This window comes from Cetorhinus maximus, unplaced genomic scaffold, assembly GCF_964194155.1.
Source record: "Cetorhinus maximus unplaced genomic scaffold, sCetMax3.hap1.1 HAP1_SCAFFOLD_1052, whole genome shotgun sequence".
Taxonomy (NCBI): Eukaryota; Metazoa; Chordata; class Chondrichthyes; order Lamniformes; family Cetorhinidae; genus Cetorhinus; species Cetorhinus maximus.
Window position 1 is genome coordinate 12,564 of NW_027596994.1, and position 27,102 is coordinate 39,665.

General features: G+C 44.7%; 1 pseudogene; it reads left to right on the forward strand.

Annotated features, from left to right (window-relative positions):
* The first annotated feature begins 14,288 nt into the window (after positions 1–14,288).
* LOC144675616 (uncharacterized) lies at positions 14,289–24,755 on the forward strand (annotated as a pseudogene).
* The last annotated feature ends 2,347 nt before the right edge of the window (positions 24,756–27,102 follow it).

The following is a 27,102-nucleotide window of genomic DNA, read 5'->3' on the forward strand; positions in this document are numbered from 1 at the left end:
TTGCTTTTCCTGTGAGTTGGAAGGTGTTTCCCACTGTTCCTGGTTTGACGTCTGTTGGATCAACAGTACAGTGCGCCGGGGATCTGCACTTCTGCCCTGACAGAGGATTTGGCGGACTGTCGAGTTACAGACTCAGGGAGTATCATGGGGAATTACATCACACCCGGTCCTCGTCATTATATCACTTCTTAGTAAGTATTTCCTTCCCAGAAAAAATCCGTTCTCCCCCTGACTGCTGTAACCCACATGTTATTAATTGTAAGGTGATGCTGCTGATGATGAAGCTACTTGAAATAATGGTGATGATGATCCTGATAATGATGACATCTACCCAACTACTTTATGTTAGGATGGAGCTATCCAGACATAGTGATCGGGTCGGTTGCTGAAATGATGCCGAAGCTGAAATGATGCCGATGCTGAAATGATGCCGAAGACGGCAGTAACACCACGTGACCTCCACCTTCAAAACATATCTCCATAACCATACAAAGAGTCATACGGACTCGAAACGTTAACTGCATTCCTCTCCGCAGATGCTGTCAGATCTGCGGAGCTTTTCCAGCTATTTTCATTTTTGCTCCATAACCATTTGTTCTGGCATAGTCAGCAGCCCAGGCAACATCCACAGCTCCCCAATAATCTGTTCGGTGAGAATGAAAACAAGAAGACAGACATTGTTGGTCAATTCTCTTCTACATTTAACATAACTGCCAAGATAACGGAGCTGAGGCTTTGAACTGCGACACAGCCGAGTATTTCTGTGCACAAGCCCCACGGCAGAGATACGGCGGATCCCGGTCAAAATGCCAGAACGAGCGGCTCAGCTAATGCTCAGCAGAGGGCGCTCGAACACCGGGAAACAAGAGCAAATATTCAGCCTTAGTGTCAGATTCAGGCGGAGCTTCCTTAAAGGAGCAAGAAAACCGTAACATTCTGTTGGGCCATGACCTCCGAGCTCCAAGGCCGTGTAAGTGGAGGATACACCAAAGATGCGCCGGGGAACACCCCGCCCGGAGTTCCGAGGCAAGGTTTGCACGGCAATTGTCCGTGAAGTGGAAACTTCCCATGGGCAATTGCTCTGTGCTGGGAACAAAGAGAAAATACAATTTACATTGCAAACCTGGGATGGTTCCGACTGTCTTAAGTCAAGAGTTGCATAGGAAAAGTTATAATTAAAACCATTTCTAGCTTCTGGGTAACTTTGTACAGAGCCACATCGACGCCCACGAGTCTCCTTCCACACCGCCGAACTCCCAGGGGCTACCCCCACCTCTCAGACTCCAACTCCCCCCACGGGACACCCCCAAGCCCCGAGCCCCCAGGGGACTCCCTGCACCTCACGACTGCTCTCAGCCGCCCAAACCCAGCTCCTTATATAAAGAAAGTCCAGCGAATTCAGTAAATAGACGGAGAATTTCTCACCGCCTGGCAGCGGGGGATCCTGTGGATTGTAAACGGAAAAGGGAGACGGAGAGAAAGAAGCATAAATAAAAGCAGAAGTGATATAAATAAATCGAGTTAACAAATCCAGTCAGGAAGCAGAAAAGGAGAGAGCGGGTTAAAATTATTGAATCGTGCAATGGCAGTGGTTGAAAGGAAGATCTGAACATTGTCCCTGTGCACGCGAGTGCCGCCTGCTCCACGGTACATCAGCCCCACACTTTATACCGAGTGTTTAAAACCTGAACAATGTTCCGGTGACGGTGAGTGAAACCCCCTCCTTCCGCCACCGCCTCCACCATCACCGTCGTATATCGGCTCAGTGCCTGTCTGGCCTCAATGGTTAAAGACCTGAGATATTTACCTGTGAAGATCAGCGAATGGAGTCCCCATGGTAAATAATTTCAGTGCCGTCTGCTTTCACTAGTTAAAGATTTGAAACATTGAGCTGCGACAGGCGAATGCATACTTCGTCTACAGATTAGCCCTGTGTCTGTCTGTGTGCTTTCAGACACCTACACAATGCCGAATATAAAGTTGAGACTAAGAACGATGGGCGATGCATAGGGAGTTTGATAAAAATGAGACTCAGTATGGTGATAATGCAGAGAAGCACTTAACAGAGGGACATAAATGAAGGTGAGATTGATTAAATTGAGTGGTAGAAGGACATATTAACAGAGGGAGGTGTATAATGCTGAGGTGAGGACAGTTAGTGGTACAAAGCGAGAATAGCAGAAGGGTATTGATGCAGAAATGTATTTATAAATATAAAGGCACAGAAAGTAAACAGTTGATAATGGCTTTTCTCCCACATGACACTTGGACAGGACAGTGAACTGCGAGAAAGGGATCATCACTGCTCTGTGTAATACAACTGGACAAGAGAGACTAACACTGACTGAAGTTCTGGGACGCACACACAGTCTGTAGACTCCTCAGTGACACCAGGAAACATGAAAATTTGAGAATCCTGGAGATTCTAATCAGGAAAATGGGGATGACGCTAAAGGAAACAATGGGAAACAAAGGTAAACATTAGCACACAACTAACAGAAAAAAACAGCAAGTTAAAATCAAACAAACTAGTGGTATAGGAATCTGAGCACCTTTATTGTGACTTGAGTGACGGCCACCTCAGTGCATGAGCTCAGTGCTTGGTCGTACACAGTTGCTCAAGGATGAAGCAATACTCATTTATTAGTGCACTGTACAATTCCTCTGTTTATATTAAACCAGAGGTCACCTCATTTATTACTGCACTACACTGTTACACGAGATGATGTCTTAGCTATTACTGCATTAGATATGCCTCCACTTAAGTTAAACGAGGCCCTATTTTTGTTATTACTGACTACAACATTTTAATGCTTATGTTTATATTACACTAGACACTGCCCCAATCGAACTACACTAGACCACATCTCACTTTATATTGCATTCGTCCCTTTTTTCAGTTATTTGCAATAGATTGCATCCTTGTCAATGTGATCCTAGGTCATATCTCATTTATTATTGCAAGAGGTCATCTCCATTAGTGTTAGGCAACAACCTGTCCCAGTATTACACAAGATAATGTCACTCTTTATATTACAATAGCCTGTTTCTCTGTTGACGGTACATGAGACCCAATCTCATTTATTGCGGCATTACAGATGCCTCTGCTTGCATCACGCTCGTCCATGCCTGAATTACTACTGCTTAAAAAGGCTTTGAAGTATTCGATCAGCCATGATTGTATTGAATGGCGGAACAGGCTTGACGGGCTGAATGGCCTTCTCCTGTTCGTATGTTCCTATGCTTTCAGATCCCGTACTGTTGGCATTATTCCGAAGCAGACACTAGCCATCTAGCAGTAAGGTAACGAGCTGCTACATAGTCTTTGTGTATGTTGTATACATCTGCCAGGATATTGGCAATGTCACTGGAGTCCTCATATTGTAACTGGCCCCCAGATGCTGGGCCAGGGAAGATGCCGAGTCTGAGGCGCCGACCTTCGGATCAGAAGTCTAACTGAGGTCCCGCCAGTCCGTTCAGGGCGATGTTAAACAATATCCGGAATATTGGGAAAAGAGCGGGGCGGGGGTGGGGGGAGGGGAGGGGATGGCGGGGTGGGGTGGCGGATTCTCGTGGTGTCCTGGGCCCACGTTCCACCTTAAACAAACACCACCCAATACAAACACATGCACCGACCTCCCAGTTCATTACTGTGGGAAAGGAAGGCGGCGGCACAACTGGCAGAAAGAAAAGCTCCCCTCCCCCACCCCTGTACACCAGAGTATTGTGGGAGGGGCTTTCACATCCGGATCACAATCCAAATGTAGAGTCAGAAAATTGCAGCTTCATTTTATAAACCTGTCTGTTATTCACACAACACTTAGCCAGCGACCCGGGAACCGTGCGGCCCATCAATAATTTCAGCGGAACTGCCCTGTGCAGATAAACTCGATCCCCCTAAAATATTTCAGTGCAGCTCTGAGGTCCGGTCTCCCAGTGCAGTCCAGGGCTGCACTCTCCAGTTTCCCGTCATATAAACCCTCAGCTCCAGGCAGCGGAGCGATGGGAATCCTCCTTGCTTTCACCCTGTGTGTCTGTTTACCCCGTGAGTAACGATCAAACAAACCGACATTGTGTGGGTTTAATATAAAGCTGCCCGAGTTCATCCCAATTACAGACACTGTCTGGGGTTTTAACCCGGTTCTGTGTTTCGGCTCTGATGGTCCATTAAACTCTCTCTGTTTAATTTCCAGGCTCTTTCAGTCAGTCAGTGACACAGACCCCGGCAGCGGTGACCAGGAAGGAGTGTCAGTCTCTCACCATCACCTGTGTTTTCTCCGGTGCTTCGCAGTATTATTTCCTAAGTGGACATTTCTTCAGACAAACCCAGACCGGGACAGAGTGGGAGCGGATCTCCAGCGGGTGGAGATTTGTTGTGTCGGTGAATAAAGCACAAAAGACATTTTCGCTGGAAATTCGGGATGTGAGAGTTGAAGACACCGCCACCTATTACTGTAAAGCTCAGTATTACACACACACACACAGTGATGGGCCTCGGCTTCCCGCGATACAAAAACTCTCACTGCAGATTATCACAGAAACAAATGAAAAAGCGGAGTTTATCTGCAGTTAAACCCCCCAACAGTTCCACCTCACGCCGTCTGCCCCACAGTCTAGTTTATAATGAGATTGGATTATTGCCGTTAACATCTTGAGTTTTATAAATGCCGAGTGTGTGCGGATGGTGATGTCTTACCCGGGATTGGTGTCAGTGAATTCCCAATCCACATATTTAGTATCCCACCACAGTGATTGGGATTGGGAATGACTGATCACAGTTACAAACCCCGAACGCCAGATGCGATTCTGGTCTAACAGCTGGAACCGGGAGCCGCTGTCCCCTCTGTTTAATTAATGTTCCCACATCTCAGCAAGTACCCGGGGGATTTTATACTGACTTGTAACAATGTGTGGATGGATCGGGGATTCACAGTGGGAGAGAACTTAACAAATACCTCTGTATAATTTAAATATAAATTCTCGGGGCCCGGATAGTGAATTGTCGGGTTGATGTTATTATCGCTGTAACCTGGTTACATTTCATTGTAATTTCCACCATTCAGTTATCTTTCTTTGATATTTTTCCCGCTTTATATGAAGCGAGCATCTCGTTCCCGCGACCATTTACTCGGAGCTCAGGGCCTCACAAAGATTAGTTTGAACCGACAGAGACTTTGAAACATTGAATATTGTTTATTTATTTAAATCCGCTGAATAATTGGGCAGTTTCTATTGTCTGATGATGATTTCCCGGCAGGTTGAGGAGTCGGTGGTTGTTGTACCGGGGAGACTGAGAGCGGTGTCACTGTGGTGGGATACTAAATATGTGGATGGATCCGGGACAGTGGTGACTGTCACAGCCGGTAAGTGACTCCAAACCCCGCCGGGTTACAGCCTGTCCCGGGTAATGTTCACCATCAGTTTATTATTGATATCAGTGGAGTTTGGGTGGGAATGTGGAAGTTGACGGAATCTGGACCATTTTTGGTTTAACGGGCACATCGGGGACAACATCAACATCACGGACTCTCACACTCTGAATCGCTTTTAATGAGCGCAGATTGTCGACAATCCGGACTCCACTCCCGGTGTTAACTGTGACCGAGGGAGCTCTGTCTGTCCCTTAGAGCCCGGGAGCGGGGTCACAGAGCTCTCTCCTGGGCAGCAGATTGCAGTCCGAGCCGCGCAATGTGAATGAGTTACCGGGTGAATAAACTCAACACAACTGCGGCCAGTTCGGGTACCTGCAGCGGCTCGTTCCAGACCTGATCCGGGAGAAAAACGGGAGAGTGACACAACGGACTTCAGATATAAGAGATCCTGATGTGGGCCCAGATGGAATTTTATTGTTGGACAGTCAGTGACTGAAATTAACGACATTGTCCCCGCCATTTCTTTCATATAACCAACACTTTCCTACTTTTCCACCCTCAGACCGAAATGTGAAAGTTTGGAACTGCAGACACTTCTCTATATTGAATGTAGATGTTTGAGAGATGGGATTGCTGTAATTTATCTGTATCCCTGATTACTGTGAATTGAAACAACACAGTGCAGTGAGAAAGTGAGGATGATGCATTAATCTCATAAAGGAGAACAGGAACATAAGAAAACAATTGTAAATTGTAAATTGAGGGAATGTTCATTTAGAAGCAGTAATTCATTGAAAGGGAGAGAAGGATTGGAGGATCTCTGGTCAATTCAAAGCATAATCCGAGCCCAGGGCGGGTGGGTGAGGTTTATGGAAGGAAGGACTGAAATGGGCTCCAGTCTGGAATGCTGTGCAAAGTTTTGGTCTCCTTACTTAAGGAAGGATCTACATGTCTTGGATGGCACGCAAAGGTTCATCAGATTGATCCCTGACATAAAGGAATTGTCGTATAAGAAGAGATTGAGTTGTCTGGGCCTATGTTCCCGATGAATGAGATGTAATTTCATTAGAAATCTAATATCCAGGGCGCGATAGATTCCCGGTGGGTGACTCCCCAGGCTGAGAAGCCTATAATTAGGGGTCACAGTTTCAGAATAAGGACTCGACCATGAGAAATGAGAAGATGAGAAATTTCTTCAGTGAAGCCATTGTTATGAATCTCTGACATTCTCTTCCTCAGAGAACTGTGGATGCTCAGTGCTTGAGTGTATTAAAGGTAGTCTTCAATGGATTTCGGGATGCTAAAAGAATCCAGGGATATGGGGACATTGCGGCAAAGTGATGTTGAGATAAGAGATGAGTCAGGTTATTTTTGAATGGCGGAAAAGGTTTGAAAGGTAATATAGCCGCTCCTGCTTCTGTTTGTTACATTAACTGCTTTGATCTGTTACACTTCTGAGAAAAGAAATCAGGAATAATCTACATCTCTGTGGAGAGATGGAACAGGCAGGGCCTCTTGTCTCTGGAGAACAGGGAAAGAGGAGGAGAATTCATGGAAATCGTTTAAATAACGAAAGGGTTCATTGGGGTATTTGTGGAATAGCTGCTTATTTGTGGGTGAGCCTAGCGCCATTAGAATAAGACAGTCACTGACAGAACAAATAATGACATTAAGAAGAAGAAGTGTAAAAACAGGCAGGTCAGAATGTGGAACTTGCTGCCGCAGGGAGTAGTTGGAGCAGAGAGTAGTGATACATTTATGGGAAGACTTGAAAATACAGGAGGGAGAGCGGACAGACTGACTCAGGGAGCTGACTGGAAATGGTCAATTAGATTTCGGGCGGATGGGGGCTGGTCCGCAGTAAATACACAGGCGTAAATCTTTTGAGCAGTATGGATTATTCCTCTTCTGGCAGATATTGTGTAAAGTAAAACTTTCAGATAACTTCAACCAGTAAATGGGCGGAAAAAAATTGAAATTGTCAGAGAGGGGGAAGAGGCAGTTCCCAGTGAGTAACAGTAAAACCACTGCGGAAACTGAACAGACTGACCCCAACAGACAACTGAGAGGCCTTGGGACAAGTTCCCACGATTGCTACGTTCCCATGCAAGAAGCCCAAACTGCAGAAAGGAAACGGAGAAATAAAATGAAACTAAATGTAAATTTATCAAAGTAAATGGAATTGGAGAAAAATTAAACCTATTGATAGAAGAAATTATGTTTTTTTCCAAACAAATGCTGATTGAAAAACATTCAGATAATATTTCTCCTTCCGGTTGCTTTTAAAGAATCGTGGCCTCTTAAAATGAGACCGCTACAATCTGAATGTTGGTGATCATGATGCCAAAATGTATCCGTGTTCCCACATTGCAGACGGTGACTCGGGTGATCGGCCACATCGGCCTCTCAGGATTCATGATTCACATAGATCACTGTCACTACCTGCTGAAGGGACCTTTCATTGTATTGAATGTGCTTTAAAATACAAGTTGTATTTGTGATAGCTCTGAGGCAAAACATGTTTATGTCATGCGCTTTTCTGCGCTGTTTCACGCCAGTAGCATTCAAAATCAGAAGGAAATTGGACAATATTTAAGGTGCAAAACTTGTGTCTGAAGCAAAAAGGCCTTGTCAGGTTTTTATTTTAGTATTCGATGAATCAGATGACGTTTATGTCTTTGATTTCAAATTAGGGATCAGCGGCAGCCCATCCGGAGCTACTCAAAGGTGGATTAAACAATCGACCACTTTTGAGTGACGTATGATCGGCCATGTTTGTGTGATGTACAGTCCACCAAAATAGTGTGAGGTCCTCTGCTCCTGAAGGAGTTTCTTGGCCCTTTTCTGCCCTTTGCATGCCTGCCTGGATTACTGAGCAGCTCCATGTCCTTGACCCCGTCAGTTTCCAGGAGCATTTGACCGCGGCCGGTTCACAAGGTTCACTTCAACAGAACGTGTTGTTAGATCCAGGACAGTTTAAACACAACTAACAGATTTCACCAAGGTAGTGAATGCGATACATTAAACAAGTCCCAAACACAGTGTCCGCTCCCATTTCAACTGTCCCTCTGAGTGTGGCTTCAAGTTCTAACACTGCAACTGGAAACTCTCAATTATCCAGACTAGGAAATCAAACATTGCTTACTGGAAACGTTATTTCAAATGCAAATCACAGAGGAAGGAGTGCAGCACGCATTTCTTTCAATGGTGTGGACACTTTATTCTTTCCGGTCATTATGTACTTCTGCCTCAGTTTTGGCAAAGTCACTGGGCTGCCTTCTAATGCAACCAGGTTTTCAGTTGCTGGATTAAGGCGGGTGTAAGGTTCCTTCCCATTGAACAGGCTTTCAACTGATGATCCACCAGCCCGTTCAGGGAGATGTTTAATAATTTCCAGCACAGGTAGCTCTGAAGAAGAGTCATCCAAACTCGAAACGTTAATTCTGTTTCACTCTTCACAGATGCTGCCAGATTTGCCGAGTTCTTTCCAGCATTATCTGTTTTTTCATGACAGTTAGAATAACATTGGGGAAAGAGGGATTCTCTCACACCCAACTCTCATAATGTACCATTTGCCAAACACACATGGGCAGACCTGCCAGCTCATTACTGTGGGAGAATGAAGGAGGCAGACTTCACTAATGGAAACAACTCCACCTCCCTTGCCCCATTACTAGGGCACTGTACCTCAGACAAATCGGAGAGGCGACTTCACATCAGGCTTACAGGCCGAATGAAGCAACATGAAACTGCAGGTTCCGTTTATAAACCTGTCACTTAATCACATAACACAACCCAGAGAGATGGGAACCGTGTGGCCCGTCAATGCTCCGTGGGACACCGCCCTCTGCAAAGAAACTCTAGCCCCGAAGGTATTTCAGTCCAGCTCTGAGGTCCGGTATCCCAGAGCAGCCCAGGGCTGCAGTCTCCAGCTTCCCGTCATATAAACCCTCAGCTCCAGGCACCAGAACGAAGGGAATCCTCCTTGTTTTCACCTGTGTGTCTGTTTACCCCGTGAGTACCTGGTGAAACGAACCGACATCGTGTGGATTTAATATAAAGCTGCCCGAGTCCATCCCAATTACAGACACTGCCTGGGGTTTTAACCCCGTTCTGTGGTTCGGCTCTGAATATCCATTAAACTTTCTCTGTTTAATTTCCAGGCCATTTCATTCACTCAGTGACACAGACCCCGGCAGCGGTGACCAGGAAGGAGTGTCAGTCTCTCACCATCACCTGTGTTTTCTCTGGTAATTCTCATAGTTTAGTGAACGGACATTTCTTCCGGCAACCCCAGACCGGGGCAGAGCGGGAGCGGATCTCCAGCGGGGAGAGATTTGTTGTGTCGGTGAATAAAACAGAAAAAAACCTTTTCGCTGGAAATTCGAGATTTGAGAGCTGAAGACACCGCCACCTATTACTGTAAAGCTCAGTACAGATCTAAGTGTTGGAGCACCGTTTCGAACGATGTTTATGAAGACGGATCCGGGACGGTGTTGACTGTCACTGCCGGTAAGTGACACCAAACCGCTATGTGTTACAGTCTATCCAGGTTAATGTTCACATTGGGGAGGGGGTGGTCTAGTTGTAATGTCATTGGACTCGTAATCCAGAGGCCAAGGCTGAGAAAATTGCTTCGAATCCCACCAACAGCAACGCGTGGAATTAAAAATCTAATAATATAAACAACTGGAATTTAAACTAGCGATCAGAAAACCATTGCTGCAAGATGTCTGATTCACTGATGCCCTTTAGGAAATGATATCTTCTGTTAGACCTGGCCTAACCTGCATGCGACTCCAGACACAAAGCAATGTGGATTACTCTTTAATGCTGCCTGAAACGGTGGAATCGTCACTCAGATTAATGAAATCGCTGCGAAGCCTGAAATAAAAAGGAATGAAATCTGGACCCACCACTCGGCATAGCACCTGCGATCGACCCAGGTACCCAATATGACCATGGCTAAACCCTGCCCTGTCGACCTTGCAAAGTCCTCCTAACTCTGGAGGCATGTGCCTAAATTGGGAGGTTTATCAAGCAACAGCCTGACAGAGTCATACTCACGGAATCATAACTTACTGACAATGTCTTATACACCACCTTCGCTATCCCTGTGTGTGTCCTGTGCCACCGGCAGAACAGACCAGAGGTAGCAGCGCGGTGATATACAGTCTGCAGCAAGTTGCCCCTGGGAGTCCTCAACATTGAATCCATGTCCCATGAAGTCTCATGGCATCAGGGCAAATATGGGCAACGAAACCTCCTGCTGATTACCATCTATCTCCAGTTCAGCTGATGAATCAGTTCTCCCTCTTATTGAGCATCAATTGGAAGAAGCATTGAGAGCGGCAAGGACTGTAATGGACTCCAGTCCGCATGCTGTGTAAAGTTTTGCACTCGGTGTTAAGAAAGGAACTACACGCTTTGAAGGAAGCGAACAAAGATTCGTCAGACTGCTTCGTGAGTTCAAGGGAGTGTCCTAGGAGAAGAGATTAAGTAGTCAAAGCATATATTACTGAGAGCTTAGAGGAATAACAGCTGATTTCATTGGAACATAAAATATTCTTAAGGGACTTGACAGGCAGATTCTGGGTTGGTGTTTCTCCAGGCTGTGCAGTCTATAACTAGGGGTCACAGTTAAGATTACACTCAGTGGTGAGTGTATTCAAGGCAGTGTTCGATAAATGTTTTTGTCTCTGATAGAATCAAGGGATATGGGGACAGTGTGGAAATGTGATGTCGAAGAAGGAGATCAGCCAGGAAATTATTGAATGGCAGAGCAGGTTTGAAAGGTGTCATGGTGGCTCCAGCTTCTATTTCTTATGTTATCTGCTATGATTTCTTCCGCTTTTGAGAAAAGAAATAAGCAACAATCGACATCTCTCGGGAGAGCGTGAGCAGGCTGGGCCTCTATCCTCTGGAAAACATAGAACCCCGAGGAGAATTCGGGCAAATCTTTTAAATTATGAATGAGTTCATTGGGGATAATTTTGAGCAGCCGGTTATTTGTGGGTGTGTCCAGAGCAATGGGCCATCAAATGTAGGCTCCTCACTAACAGAACAAATAAGCGCGTTAAGAAAAATACGTTTAAACAAAGACGCGCCAGAATTTGAAGTTCCTGCCACCGGGATTGGTTGGAGCCAATAGTAATGATGTATTTGGGGAAAGGCTTGAAAATACAGGAAGGGGAGCGGGACAGAGGGGCACAGAGAACTGGATGGAAAAGGGCGGTTAGATTTCGGGCGGGGACAGGCTGGTCTGGAGTGTACACAGAGCCATAACTCAGTTGGACCGATTAGCGCTTTCATCTTCTGCAGATCCTGGACAATGTAAAACTTAGAGAAATCTCCGCCCAGAGAACTAGGGATAGGATCCATCAATGGGCGGGAAGAATTGAAATTGTCAGGGAGCCGTAAGAGGCAGTTCCCAGTGAGTAACAGTAAAACCACTGTGGAAACTGAACAGACTGAACTCAACCGACAACTGAGAGGCCTTGGGGCAAGTTCCCACGATTGCTCCGTTCCCATGCAAGAAGCGCAAACTGCACAGAGCAAATGTAGAAATAAATTGAAACTAAATGTAAATATATCAAAATAAATGGAATTGGAGAAAAATTAAACCTATTGATAGAAGAAATTATGTTTTTTTTTCCAAACAACTGCTGATTGAAAAACATTCAGATAATATTTCTCCTTCCGCTTACTTTTAAAGAATCGTGGTCTCTTAAAATGAGACTGCTACAATCTGAGTGTTGGTGATCATGATACCAAATTGTATCCGTGTTCCCACATTGCAGACGGTGACTCGGGTGATCGTCCACATCGGCCTCTCAGGATTCATGCTTCACGTAGATCACTGTCACTACCTGTTGAAGGGACCTTTCATTGTATTGAATGTGCTTTAAAATACAAGTTGTATTTGTGGTAGCTCTGAGGCAAAACATGTTTATGTCATGCGCTGTTCTGCGCTGTTTCATGCCAGTAGCATTCAAAATCAGAAGGAAATTGGACAATATTTAAGGTGCAAAACTTGCGTCTGAAGCAAAAAGGCCTTATCAGGTTATTATTTTAGTATTCGATGAATCAGATCACGTTTATGTCTTTGATTTCACATTAGGGATCAGCGGCAGCCCATCCGGAGTTACTCAAAGGTCGATTAAACAATCGACCACTTTTGAGTGACGTACGATTGGCCCTGTTTGTGTGATGAACAGTCGACCAAAATAGTGTGAGGTCCTCTGCTCCTGAAATAGTTTCTTGGCCCTTTTCTGCCCTTTGCATGCCTGCCTGGATTACTGAGTAGCTCAATGTCCTTGTCCCTGTCAGTTTCCAGGAGCATTTGACCGCGGCCGGTTCACAAGTTTCACTTCAACAGAACGTGTTGTTAGATCCAGGACAGTTTAAACACAACTAACAGATTTCAACAAGGTAGTGAGTGTGATATTTTAAACAAGTCCCAAACACAGTGTCCGCTCCCATTTCAACTGTCCCTCTGAGTGTGGCTTCATGTTCTAACATTGCAACTGGAAACCCTGAAAAATCCAGACCTGGAAATCAAACATTGCTTTCTGGAAACATCATTTTAAATGCAAATCATAGGGGAAGGTTACAGCAAGCACTTGTTTCAATGAAGTGGAGAGTTTATTCTTTGTGGTATTTCGGCACTTCCACCTGAATATTGGCTAAATCACTGGACTGTCTCACATTGTAATCTGATCCTCAGTTGCTGGACTAAGGCGGGTGTAAAGCTCCTTCCCTTGGAACAGACTTTCAACTGAAGATCCACCAACCAGTTCAGGGAGATGTTTAATAATTTCTGGCACAGGCAGCTCTGAAGAAGAGTCCTACAAACTCGAAACGTTAATTCTGTTTCACTCTTCACAGATGCTGCCAGACTTGCCGAGTTCTTTCAGCATTTTCTGTTTTTTCATGACAGTTAGAATAAAATTGAGGAAAGAGGGATTATCTCACACTCCATTCTCATAAAATACCATTTGCCAAACACACATGGACAGACCTGCCAGCTCATTACTGTGGGAGAACGAGGGCAGCAGATTTCACTAACGGAAACAAATCCACCTCCCTTGCCCCATTATGCAGGATACTGTACATCAGACAAATGGGAGAGGGGACTTCACACCAGGCTTACAGGCCCAATGAAGCAACATGAAACTGCTGGTTCCGTTCTTAAACCTGTCACTTGTTCAGAAAACACACAAGCAGAGAGATGTGAATGGGGCAGCTTATCAATCATCCGCAGGACGCCGTCCTCTGCAAATCAACTGTACTGTCTAAAATATTTCAGTCCAGCTCTGAGTTGCAGTCTCCCTGAGCAGTTCAGAGCTGCAGTCTCCTACATCTAAGCAAAACACCGCGGATGCTGGAAACCTGAAATAAAAACAGGAAATGCTGGAAATAACTCAGCAGTTCTGGCAGCACCTTTTATTTTATTCTTTGGATGTGGGCGCTATTGGCAAGGCCAGCATTTATTGGCAATCCGGGCATTTCAGAGACAACCACATTACTGTGGATCTGGAGTCATATGTAGGCCAGACCAGGTAAGATTGGCAGATTTTCTTCCTTAAAAACTGTTAGTGAACCTGATGGGTTTTTACAACAATTGGCAATGGTTTTATAGTCATCCCATTCGACTTTTGATTCCAGATTTTTATTCAATTCAAACTCCACCATCTGCCTTGGCTAAACTCGAACGCGGGGCCACAGGATATTCCCCTGCGTCCCTGGACTACTAGCCTAGCAACAACACCACTCCACAGCGACTGGAAATTTTAACGTTGTTACTCTCTCCACAGACGCTGCCAGACTTGCTGAATTTCTGCAGCATTTTCTGCTTTTATTGCTGCAATCTCCTGCTCCCCGTCATACAAACTATCAGCTCCATGAAGCAGAAGGATGGGAATTTAGTTTGTTTTTACCCTGTGTGCCTGCTTACCCCGTGGCTACCGATCAAACAAACCGATATTGTGTGGAATTAAGATAAAGCTGCCTGAGTCCATCCCAATTACAGACACTGTCTGGAGTTTTAGCCCCGTTATTTGGTTCGGCTCTGACGGCCAATTAAACACTCTTTGTTTAATTTCCAGGCTCTTTCAGTCAGTCAGTGGTACAGACCCCGGCAGCGGTGACCAGGAAGGAGTGTCAGTCTCTCACCATCACCTGTGCTTTCTATGGTAATTCTCATCATTTAGAGGACGGACATTTCTTCAGACAAACCCAGACCGGGACAGAACGGGAGCGGATCCACAGCGGGGGGAGATTTGTTGTGTCGATAAATAAAGCAGAAAAAATTTTTTCGCTGGAAATTCGGGATGTGAGAGTCGAAGACACGGCCACCTATTACTGCAAAGCTCAGTATAAATATGAATGTGGTTCCGTTTGGAAAGATGGCTCTGTAGACGGATCCGGGACAAAGGTGACTTTCACAGCTGGTAAGTGACTGCAAACCGCGACGTGTTGCAAAGTATCCAGGCAAATAATCTGCATGGGGAGGGGTGGCCTCGTGGTAATGTCATTAGACTAGTAACCCAGACACCCTGTCAATCCTCTCTGTGTTAACCCTGGTTCAAATCCCACCGCAGCAGCTGTTGGAATCCAAGCACCAGGAGTTAAAAGCTCTTCTTAGTATGGTGGTCATGAAACTACTGCCGATTGTTTCGAACTGCCCAGCACCATGCTCTGCTTAATGGAAAGAAATCTGCTTTTCTTACCTAGTCTAAACTACATATGACGTCAGACACAAAGCGTTGTGGTTTACTCTTAAGCACTTGGTGAAATGATGGCCGAGCAAGCTACTTATTTGTATCAAATGGCTACTAAGTCTCAAAGAAAAGGATGGAACATGGACCACATCACTCGGCACACCACCGGCAATCTGCCTAGGCTTTGGAGATGAGATGGCAAACCCAGGCCTGTCCATCATGCAGTGTCCCCCTCACTAACATCTGGAGGTATGTGCTAAAACTGGGAGAGCTTTCCCATATGTTTGTCAAGCAACAACCTGGCGGAGTCAAGCTCACGGAATCATAACGTACAATGTCTTATACAGCACCATCACTATCCCTGTGTATGTCCTGTGCCACCGGCAGGATAGACCCAGAAGTGGCTGCACGGTGATATACAGTGAGCAGGGAGTTGCCCTGGGAAGCCTCAATATTAACTCCAGACAGCAAGGCGTCTCATGGCGCCAGCCCAAACATAGGAAGGAAACTTCCTGCTTCTTACCACCTATGTACGAACCGCCACCTGAGCTGATGAATCAGTAATCCTCGATATTAAAAACCAATTGGCAGAAGTATTGGGAAGGACTGCACTGGACTCCAGTCTGTGTGTTGTGTAAAGTTTTAGATTCATAATCGAGAAAAGATCTATATGCGTTGAAGGAAGTGAACAAAGTTTCATCAGGCAGCTTCCTGAGTTAAATGGTTTATCCTATGAGAAGAGGTGAAGGAGTGACAGCCTGTATTCCATCGTGTTATGACGTGTCAGATGATGTGTGCCATGGATACAGCCACTTTAACACTCTCGCCACTTTAAAAACCCCACACCAACTCCTGGATTCAATGTTCTTCTGGCACTGGTAGCCTTAAGATTGACCATCTCCGAACTAATCAAGGAATTTCCAACATCCCGCAAAGAGCCCCCAGTAATGTTATCACATGGCAGGTGATGTGTGCCAGGCGGGTCAAATCCACATGGGAAACTTCATCGCTCTGCCACAACGGTTTTGCAATCGATATTTGCACTGATTCTGAGGTAATGAGTCCAGCAAGACCTTTAGATACTTTTAAGAAATTTAATTAGAATATTTATTCACAAAATAAAATATTCCAAACACATACATGAGATGACAAGTTATTTATGACTATAACAACTCCTAAAATTCTGAATTAACTTGACTCCCAGTTATACACCCCTTTAAGGCAACAGTCCAAATAGATTTTTGATTTAAAACAGAACCAGCAAGTTAACGTAGCACACACTTGACAGTGGAATTCCAAATGGCTTCCCCAACATCACTAACCTGACAAAGCAGACATATGCAAAAATGGCTGGCAGCTTCATGAAGGTTGTTTCACAGACTCATGTTAGATCTTACATGGCCCTCTCCTCATATCGCCTTTCATTCTCCCGTATGTATGTTTCTCTCTCATTAATATGTAAATTCTATTGTCCCACATGTCTTAAAAACTGCATCTTCCTCACAACATGAAAACTTTCATGTTGCCAATATTGTCAGCTCCCTAAGGAGCAAATTAATACTAACTCCTTAGCCTTGCTTATCTAACTAATTTTATACAGCCTAACACCCCTTTGAAACCCAAATTCCCTTCACACTGTACATGCTAAGCCAGCATCCACATTTATGTATTAACATTTCAAGCATATTTCCACACATATAGCTTCCTTTGATAATTTCAAGCCTGCAGCATACTTGACTCCAAATGCAATAAAATCACACAGACAGAGCCAACTATACTTACACCCATTAACATACTGTACAATAAACCAGAAAAAAACTCATTGTACTTTCGTAACAGTAGTTTCGAGGAATGTGAGCTGATCTCATTGGAACATATCATATTCTCAACGGGCTAACATGGCAGATACTGGTGGGTGTTTCCCCAGGCTACTGTTCTGAACCTGTTGCATTCCATAGCTCAGAGAGCTGCGGATACTCAGTGGATGAATGTATTCAAGGCAGTGTTCCATAGATGTTTGGTTATTGAAAGAATCTAGGAATATGGGAATGTGATGCTTACTTCGAAGGTCAGTCATGATATTATTGAACGTCCGAGCAGGTTTGAAAGTTGTTATGGCCATTCCTGCTTCAATTTGTAAGATTCTTTGCATTGATTTCTTAAATTTCTGAGAAAAGAAATCAGCAAAAATGCACATCTCTCTGGAAAGATTGAAAAGGCTTTGTCACTTGTCTCTTGAAAACAGAGAACCAAGAAGAGAATTCAGAGAAATCTTTTGAACTATGAACGGGTTTAATGGAGTGCATGGGTTGCAGCTGTATATTGGTGGATGAGTCCAGGTCAGTAGGACATTAATGTCAGATCGTCACTAACAGAACAATGACATGAAGAAGAACAATGTGCGCTAAGACGCGTCAGAATGTGGAATTGATGCCATTGGAGCAGACATTATTGGTGGATTTATGGGAAGGCTGAAAATACTGGAGGGAGAACTGAACAGGCCTGCACAGGGAGCTGGGTGGACAATTAGATTTCGGGTTGGGGAGACTGGTATGGAGCATACCCATAACATAATTCACTGTGCCGAATGACCGGTCCCTCTCCTGCAGATTGAGTACAATGAAAAGTTTAGAGAAAACTCCGCCCAGAGAACGCGGAGAGAATCAGTCAATAGGCGGAAAGAATTGAAATTGTCAGAGAGGCGGAAGAGGCAGTTTCCAGTGAGTAACAGTAAAACCACTGCGGAAACTGAACAGACTGAACCCAACCGACAACTGAGAGAGGTTGGGACAAGTTCCCCCGATTGCAAGAAGTACAAACAGTGCAAAGTAAATGTAGAAATAAAATGAAAATAACTGTAAATATTTCAAATTAAAGAGAAATGGGGAAACATAGATTGAACGAAGAAAATAAACTAATAGAACCAAGAGCAGATGGAAACTCCTGAGAAATGTTAAACTGAAGCTAATGGTTGACATTTCACCATCGATATTCACTATCTGTTTGACCCGATTAGTGCTGACGGAATGCAATCGCATTCCGTTGGATCTTGCTGTGCGCAGTGATGCGTTATATCTGCGTTAATGTCGGGCAAATAGTTTTTTGGAAACTGACTGTTTCACTGTTAATAAGAAGTTCCCTCGGGTTTGTCTCTCACCGGGGAAAATACAAACAAATCTAATATACATAATAGAACCATACAGCGCGGAAGGATGACATCCGGCCCATCGTGTAGGTGCTGTCCCTTTAAAAGTGCAATCCAATTGTTCCCACCACTCATGCATATTCCCCATAGTCCTGCATTTTTTTTTCAGTTTCAGAACAGATCCATCACCCGTTTGAAAGTTACTACTGAATCTGTTCCCAAAACCCACTCAGATAGTGAAGTCCTGATCGGAGGAATTCGCTATGGAAGAGAAAATACCACCTCATTCCCAGTTGATGATATTTCAATAATAATGAGCAGCGTTCGAACAGGCTTCAAGTCAAGATAACAAGAAACCACAAAGCTGTTCGCGCGATTGACAAATTTCCCATGTCAGCAGTAGCTAAACAAACACATAACGTCCATTTTTCACCCTCCAGATTCCAGACTCCTGATATCCCAGAATCCACCGTTACAAACCTCTGCTGCCGGTGACACCGTTACTTTGAGCTGTGACTATTCAGGTATCTGTCAGTACACAGTACACTGGTACCGTCAGTCCCCAGGACAAGCCCCGGAATATCTGCTTCAGAGACACGCTTCAGGAGAGGAGAATAAAGAAAATGCTGCCGGGGGAAGTATTTCTGCTTCTATCGAACCTGCCGAGAAAATTAGCCGGTTAAATATCTCCAAACTGCAAGTGAGCGACTCCGCTGTGTATTACTGTGCACTGAGTCGGCGCACAGCACAGTGATACAGAGCAGGGAGAGAGCCGTACAAAAACCTGCACATGGTGCACAGTGATACAGAATCCGGAGGGCGCTGTACAAAAACCTGAACATGGTGGGATTGCAGACACACAGTAATACAGAGCACAGAAAAAGCAGGACAAAAACCTGAACATGGTGGGATTGCAGACACACAGTAATACAGAGCACGGAGAAAGCTGTACAAAAACCTGAACATGGTGGGATTGCAGACACACAGTAATACAGAGCACAGAAAAAGCTGTACAAAAACCTGAACATGGTGGGATTGCAGAGACACAGTGATACAGAAACCGAAGGGCGCTGTACAAAAACTTAACATGGTGGGATTGCAGACACACAGTAATATAGAGCACGGAGAGAGCTGTACAAAAACCTGAGCATGGCGGGGATTACAGACACATGGAGATACAAAGCGCATGGAAATTTGGAGTACAAATATTGTTCATGAAAATCTTCTCAGTGACTCTTACAATTTTACAGAACGAAGCGATTAAGCTAATTAAGTCTGCATTTCCTTCTCGCTCCTTTTAATTCTTAATATCCTCTTCTGTCCAATTCCACTTCAAATATCGCTCATGAAATTATTCCACATTCTCATCTCCTTTTAGCAGGAAAAATTCATAATGTGCCGATTTATAATTTAGGGTGAATTTATTGCCGCCTTTTTCCTCAGGTATCGGCAAATTCGTTTCTTACCCTTTTGTTGTTGAATCCGTGTTTCCTCGTTTGAGTTGATAAACCTTCAACATCTCATGTGATTTTCAGCATTCGGGCTACAATCGGCTGAGAGATTCCCTCCGCTCAAGGGAACCCGCAGCATCTTGCACCAAGAAACTGGGCAGTTCCCAGCTGAGGGGAGTTTGGGCTTGCATTCACTCCACCAATGATCTTTCCATAGAGGTCAGCATCTCCCACAATTACCGCAGCTGAGAAAGGCCCCTATGTGTTCACGGGCCGCGCTGCATTGGGTGAGAACATGCGCCCCTCAACAGTGCTCCCTCTTAAAATAGGGCCGTTCTATATTAATAACTGGCTGCATTTATGTAGAGGTTACGACCCACAAACATTGTTGAATGCACTTTTCACAAAGACGATCGACGTTTCCCCCTGGGAATCGACGGCCCCCCAACACTTTCCATCAGTCACAGCACCATGATTGGTCGATTCCACCATTACATCAGGGGCAGGGCAGAGCCACAGCACTATGGTTGACTCTTAACCTCCCTCTCAAATGGCCCAACAAGCAACTCAATTCAATGGCAATTAGGCATAGGCAACAAATGCTGGCCCTGCTAGCGACGCCCACATGCCATGAAAGAGTAAATTTCATGTTTCCTGTCCATTTATTCTGTTAAAGGCATTCCTTCAGTTCTTCCATTTTCTCACCTCCTTCCTATTTAAGGATCTTTTTTGTTTCTCAAGTAGAAAATATATAGAATCATTAAATCACTGAATCGCCGCATGATTATATCTCAGATAGAGGCCATTCACCCCGTAGTGTCCGTGCTAGCCCATTTCAAGTGCAACTCTCCCAGGCTCACTATCCGTCTTTTCTCTCGAGCTCTGCAATGTTTTGCTCTTCGGGTTATTATTTAATTCCCTATTGAAAGCCACGATTGGATGTGCTGCCCCCACACACTCAGGCTGTGCATTCCAGGTGTGAATTACTCAGTCCATGGAAAAATATTTCCATCATGTCGCCGTTGCATCTTTTGCCAACTGCCTTCTATCGGAGCCCTTTCATTCTCAATCCTTCCCTATATATATTGTCCATTTCCCGCATCATTTTGCACACCCCTAACAAAACTATGAAATCTCCACTTAATCTTCTCCTCTCCATAGAGAGCAACCATCCACGTAACAGAAATTCATTTTCATTGGAATCATTGCCATGAGTCTTTTCTGCACCCGCTCTCAAGTCTTCACTTCCATCCGAAAGTGCAATGGCCAAAACGACACATAATAGTCCAGCTGAGGCTAAGCCTTTTGCACAGATTTATCATAATTTCCTTGTTTGTATCCTTTATACCCTATTTATAAAGCCCGGCATGCTATATATTTAGTAACCATTTTCTCAATCTGCCCTGCGCTATGCAATTATTTATGCACATAGACCCAACGGCTCCTCTACTCCTGCATCCCCTTTGCAATTGAAACCTTGATTACTTATTGCTTCTTTTCGCTTTTAGTACTAAAATGAACCAGTTCATACTTCTCTGCATTTACTTCCACGTGCCACTTGACTCGGGGTCACAGCTTCAGAATAACGAGTCATCCATTAGAACGGAGAAGGAAAAATGATCTTCAGTAGAACCATTGTTGTGAATCTGTGGCATTCTGTAACTCAGAGAGCGGTTTATGTGTGTATGCAAGGCAATATTCGATAGATATTTGATGCTAAAGGAATCGGGATATGGGGAAAGTGCGAAGCAGCTGAAGATGGTTGGGCCTAGGACACTACCCTGAGGAACACCTGCAGTACAGTCCTGGAGCTGAGACGACTGCCCTGCAACAACCAAAACCACCTTCCTTTGTGCTAGGTATGACTCCAACCAGCGGAGAGTTTTCCCCCTGATGCCTACTGATTGCAGTTTTGCTAAGGCTCCTTGATGCCACACTCGGAAAAATACTGCCTTGATGTCAAGGGCAGTCGCTCTAACATTGTTCAGCTAAAAGTCAATTTAATGATCTGATTGCACTTAATGATTAAGAGCTAAAATACTTGCCAATCAATCAAACACATGATCTAACCCGACTCTTAAAAACACGAACTATTTGGGAACATGATAGAGATGGGAAGAAACGGTTTTAGCTTAGAGATCGGATCTCAGTACCATATCGACAATTATTGACTGCTTAATGGAGACTCCAAGAAATGGTTTGGCGGGAAGGAGAGGTAGTTGTGCCGCAGAATTGGCAACCAGCAGCTCGCCCAAAAAGATATGGAACCATCCACCTGGCCGATGTTACAAGTGGAAGGCATGAAACCGTGAGTTCTTCTGTTGGTTCACCGAACTGTAACTAAGGTGCATGTTCTAACCTAATTGTCACTTTGGAGAGTTACAGCCAGTTTAAGTTGAAAGCGTTGCAGAGCTAAGGTTTCCAGCTTGCAGAATTCCCTTAGTTTCTGAAAGGAGATGCACGGGCCAGCGAATGGACCTGTCTATGCTATTTACAATCCTGTTCTTGCTGTTATTGGTGTCCCGGGTAAGTTATAGACTCCAAATAAATCATTTACTTTCTTGTAAATCGCCAGAACATTTGTGCCTTAGATTTCGGGAAGGGGCTTTTTTTTAATATTCAGCGTTGTTTGAGTTTAAGGAACGTTAACTGTGTTCCTATATAGAGGTGCAATATATGATATTGTACTGCATTACGGTGACTTATAGTTTATTAATTCCACTTGCATTATGTAGCAGTACAAGATATTATTCAATGTTCTATGGTGCAAGTTTATAGAAACAGCGGCTGTTGGGTTGCTGAATTATGAAGTATAATGTATGAAATTGTATGTACAGTATTATGTTACATTGTTAAACATTAGATTTCATTCCAATGTAATAAAATGCATTATAGCGTTTTTAACATTGTATAGAACGGAGCATTAAAAATAATTGTCGTGCATTTATTTTATTACAATGATTTACACTGTTTCTTTACAGTGCAATAATTACATTAGATGTATTTTGATTATAAAATGTACACTCACTAATTGCAGGAATCAGCAGTGCCACCTCTGGAAGGAGGTAGTATTTTTCATTTATTATTATACAGTAGAATATAATATTTATTTATTACTGTCGTTGGCAAGTTCACAATTTATTACCCATCGCTCGTTTCTACTTGAGAAGTTAGAGTTGAGCTTTTTACTTCAACCACTGCAGACCGTGTGGTGAGGATGCTTCGCAGCAGATTTAACAAACAAAATTTTATATCTACTACATAAGGAGAAAGAAGGACCGATAACCAAAAGCTTCATCGAAGGAGTCGGATTTAAGAATAGTCTGGTAGAAGGAAAGAAAGGCGAAGGGTTTGAGGGAGGGATATCCAGACATTAAGGCCACGGCAGCAAAAGGTACCTTCACCACCGGTGTAACATTTAATTTCTGGGGTACACAAGAGAATAGATATTGGCTGTGAGCAAAACGATTTCAGGGGTTACTGGAGTAAGTAATGGCGAGGCTATGGGTGGATTTGAAAGAAAGGATGAGGGTACTAAATTCAAGGTGTTGCCAGGCTGGGAGCCAATGTAAGTGGGCAAACACAGGGGTGATGGATGACTGGGACTTCCTGTGAATAGGAACATTCCCACCAAGTGCTTCAGATGAGTTTAAGATCACTGATGACCCAAAGTGGGAGAACGCCAAGAGACTATTCCAATTGTTGCTATGTAGATGTTACAAAGGCATGGGGAAACCTTGAGCAGCTGCTAACCTAAGCCAGGTTTTGAGATGTGTGACATTATGGTCGATATTAGAAATGTGGAAGTAACCAGTCTTGGTGCTGGATGATCATCATAGGGAGGAGGACGTTTGGAAGCGCAGCTCTGGCTCAAACAGGTCGCCAAATCGTAAATGGCCTCAAGCCTCGAAGGATGGACTCAGTTGTGAGAGAACAGAGTTTTTGGTGGGAACTGAAGGCAATGTCTTCTGATTCACAAATATTTAATTACATCAAATATGCACTTATGCAGAATTGGATGCCAAACAAGAAGTTCCGGCTTTGGAATGGTTGGAGTCAGGAGGTGGCACAGGCACGGGTGAGGACGGTTTTAGTAACAGGTTGCATGAGGCAGCAGCTGGTGTTTGGAGTTCTCTCGGTAACATATCTCTCTTTTCCTCTCTCACAGCCAACATGGTGGCGATCATAATCTTATCCCGTGGCCGGTGCGGGCTCTCCCAATGCATCACCTACTACCTGGTGGCGATAGCGGTGACATATTTCCTGGTGATCATCACTGCCGTCATATTCAATCGGTGGCATCTACTTTCGTGAGAGTGTCCTCTCCACCACCCCTGGGTGCGCTGTCAGCACCGTGCTCGTCTATGCCACACGAGATGGCTCAGTCTGGCTGACGGTCGCCTTCACCATCGACCGTTTCGTGGCCATCTGTTGTCAGAGCCTGAAGACCAGATACTGCACGGAGAAAACTGCGGTGCTGGTTATAGGACTGGTCAGTGCCCTGAGCTGCGCCAAGAACGTCCCTTTGCACTTCAGCTACCAGCCCTTGTATATTCTGGATGGGGTGCCCTGGTTTTGCAACATCAAGTCCACCTATTACACTTTGCCCGTCTGGCAGGCCTACGACTGGCTTGACCGCATCTTAACCCCCTTCCTCCCGTTCCTCCTCATTCTGCTGCTCAATGCACTGACCGTAAGGCACATCTTAGCCGCCAGCAGAGCCCGCAGGAGGCTCCGGGGAGCCGGGAGTCACAGAGATCCAGAAATGGACAACCGTAAAAGGTCCATTGTCCTGCTCTTCGCCATCTCTCTCAGCTTTCTCCTCCTGTGGGTCACCTATGTCGGACATTTCCTCTACGTGCAGATTACGGGTGAGGCATATTTCACTGGCTTGGATTTCAATGACCCGCAATTCATCCTTCAAGAGACGGCGAACATGTTCCAGCTTCTCAGCTGCTGTACCAATGTTTTCATCTTTGCGGTGACCCAGACCAAGTTCCGAGAGCAGCTGAAGAACATGCTGAAGTGCCCTTTCGCCACCTTCACTGCTTCATTTAACTGGTGAAAGAGCAATAAAATATTTGTATCCTCCCTTTAAGGTTCATCTTCTGTCTCCTTCTCATGTTGTTTCCTCTCCATTAGAGTGGTTCAGTGTGTGCCACTTTACCTCTCGCAGCCGAATCGGAAAGTCCAAGGCTCAAGCCCCGCACTCCAGAGGTGCAAGGCCCATCTCCAGTGCTGAGCGCCCAGGGTTTCCTGTACTGAAGGAGTGCTGCACTGCCGGAGGTGATGTCTTCCCTGATAAAACTCTGAATTGAATCCACGACTGTCCTCTGAGATGGAACATAAATGATCCACTGGTTACGATCACAGAGAGAACCCAGAAGGGTTCTCCCAATATTTATCACTCAATTAACACCACTGAAAACTATTTTATTCCATTGTTGTTTGTGAATTCTTTCTTTCTCTCTTTCTCTCTTTCTCCCTTTCTCTCTTCCTCTCTTTCTCTCTTCCTCCCCTCCTTCCTTCCTTCCTGTTTCCTTCCTTTCTTTCTATCATTCATTTTTCATTCTCAGCAGCACTCCACCCCACAAAATTAATTCCGATAGAAGGTAAAGAGCGGGGGATTCTTCAAGTGAAAAGAGCAGGGTTACCAGAGTAATTGTTTAATAAATTAAATAAAATACAATATTGATTGCAGGGCAGGTGATGTGCTGCTGCTGCTGCATGTGGGAGCTGCTGGACACCAAGTTGATTCAAAGAGAGCACATCTGTATTAAGTGTTCGAGAGCTCCAGGAATTTCGAATCCGAGTTGAGGAGCTGGAATCCGAGCTGCAGAAATTGCGCCACATCAGGGAGGGGGACAGCTAACTGGGCACTTTACTCCAGGAGTCGGTCACACCCCATGAGATTAGGTAATTCCAATTTGGTCTGTGATCAGGGACAGGAGTTTGTGACTGCAGTAGAGGCAGCTGCGTGGACCCAGGGGGTAGCGTTCGAGGAACCTCGGCCCCTCCAATTGTTCAAGAGTCACGAGGCTCTTGCAAGCTGTGTGAACGAGAGCAGGGGCTGCAGGGAGGATGGGGCAACTGGCCACGGCACCGTGGTAGAGGGAGACATGAAAGTGGTGGGAAAAAATTGAATGTAGTGGTAGGAAACAGTTTAATTAGGGTAATAGATACTGTTCTCTGCATCCGTGAGCGTGAGTCCCGAAGGCTGTGTTGTCTGCCAGGTGCCAGGGTTAAGGACATCTCCTCAGGGCTCGAGAGGAACTTGGAATAGGAAACGGCCAAAGTGAAACTAGGCCCTTTAGAGAATGAGGCTCTGGAAATAATAATGGGGAGCCAGGAAATGGCAGAGGAGTTTAATAAATACTTTGCATTAGTCTTCACGGTAAAAGGCACTAACAGCATTACAAAAATATGAAATTATCAAGGGCAAAATGGCGGGGAGGGGGGAGGAAATAAATACAATCATTATTACCAGACAAAAGTGCTAAGGAAACTAGTGGGCCGAAAGGCTGCTGCCCCCCTGAATCTGATGAGTTTCATCCTAGGATATTGAACGAAATAGCTGCAGAGATAGTGGACACACTGGTCTTCCAAGAATCCTTAGATCCTGGAGAAGTCCCAGAGGATTGGAAAACTGTCAATGTAACGCCCTTGTTCAAAAAGGGAGGGAGTCAATAAACATTTAACCACAGTCAATTAGCATAACATTCACCATTGGGAAAATGTTAAAGTTTATCATAAGTGATGCAATATCAGAGCATTTAAAGGTGCATAATATAATCAAGCAGAGTTATCAAGGCTTCATGAAGGGGAAATCATGCCTGACAAATTTAGTAGAATTCTTTGAGGAGGTAACAAGCAGGATAGATAAAGGGCAACCAGCAGGTGTAATATATTTGGATTTTCATAAGGTACCACACATAAGGTTCCTTAATAAGATAAGAGCCCATGGTGTTGTGGGTAGTATGTTAGCATGGATAGAGGATTGACTAACTAATAGAAGACAGAGATTTGGAATAAAAGGGGCATTTTGATGATGGCAAACTGTAACAGTGCCACAGGGATCAGTGCTGCGGTCACAATTATTTACAATATATATTAATGGTTGGGATGAGGAAGCGAATGTACTATCGCCAGGTTTGTGGATGGCACAGAAATAGGTGGGAAGGCAGGTGGTGAGGATGACACAAAGAGTTTACAAATGGATAGCGACAGGTTAAGTGAGTGGGCAAAGACTTGGCAGATGGAATATAATGTGGGAAAATGTGAGATTATGCACTTTGACATGAAGAATAGAGGAGCTGAATATTATTTAAATGGAGAAAGACCGCAGAAAGCTGCAGAACCGAGGGATTTGGTGGCCCTCGTGCACAAATCACAAAAAGCTAGCATACAAGTTC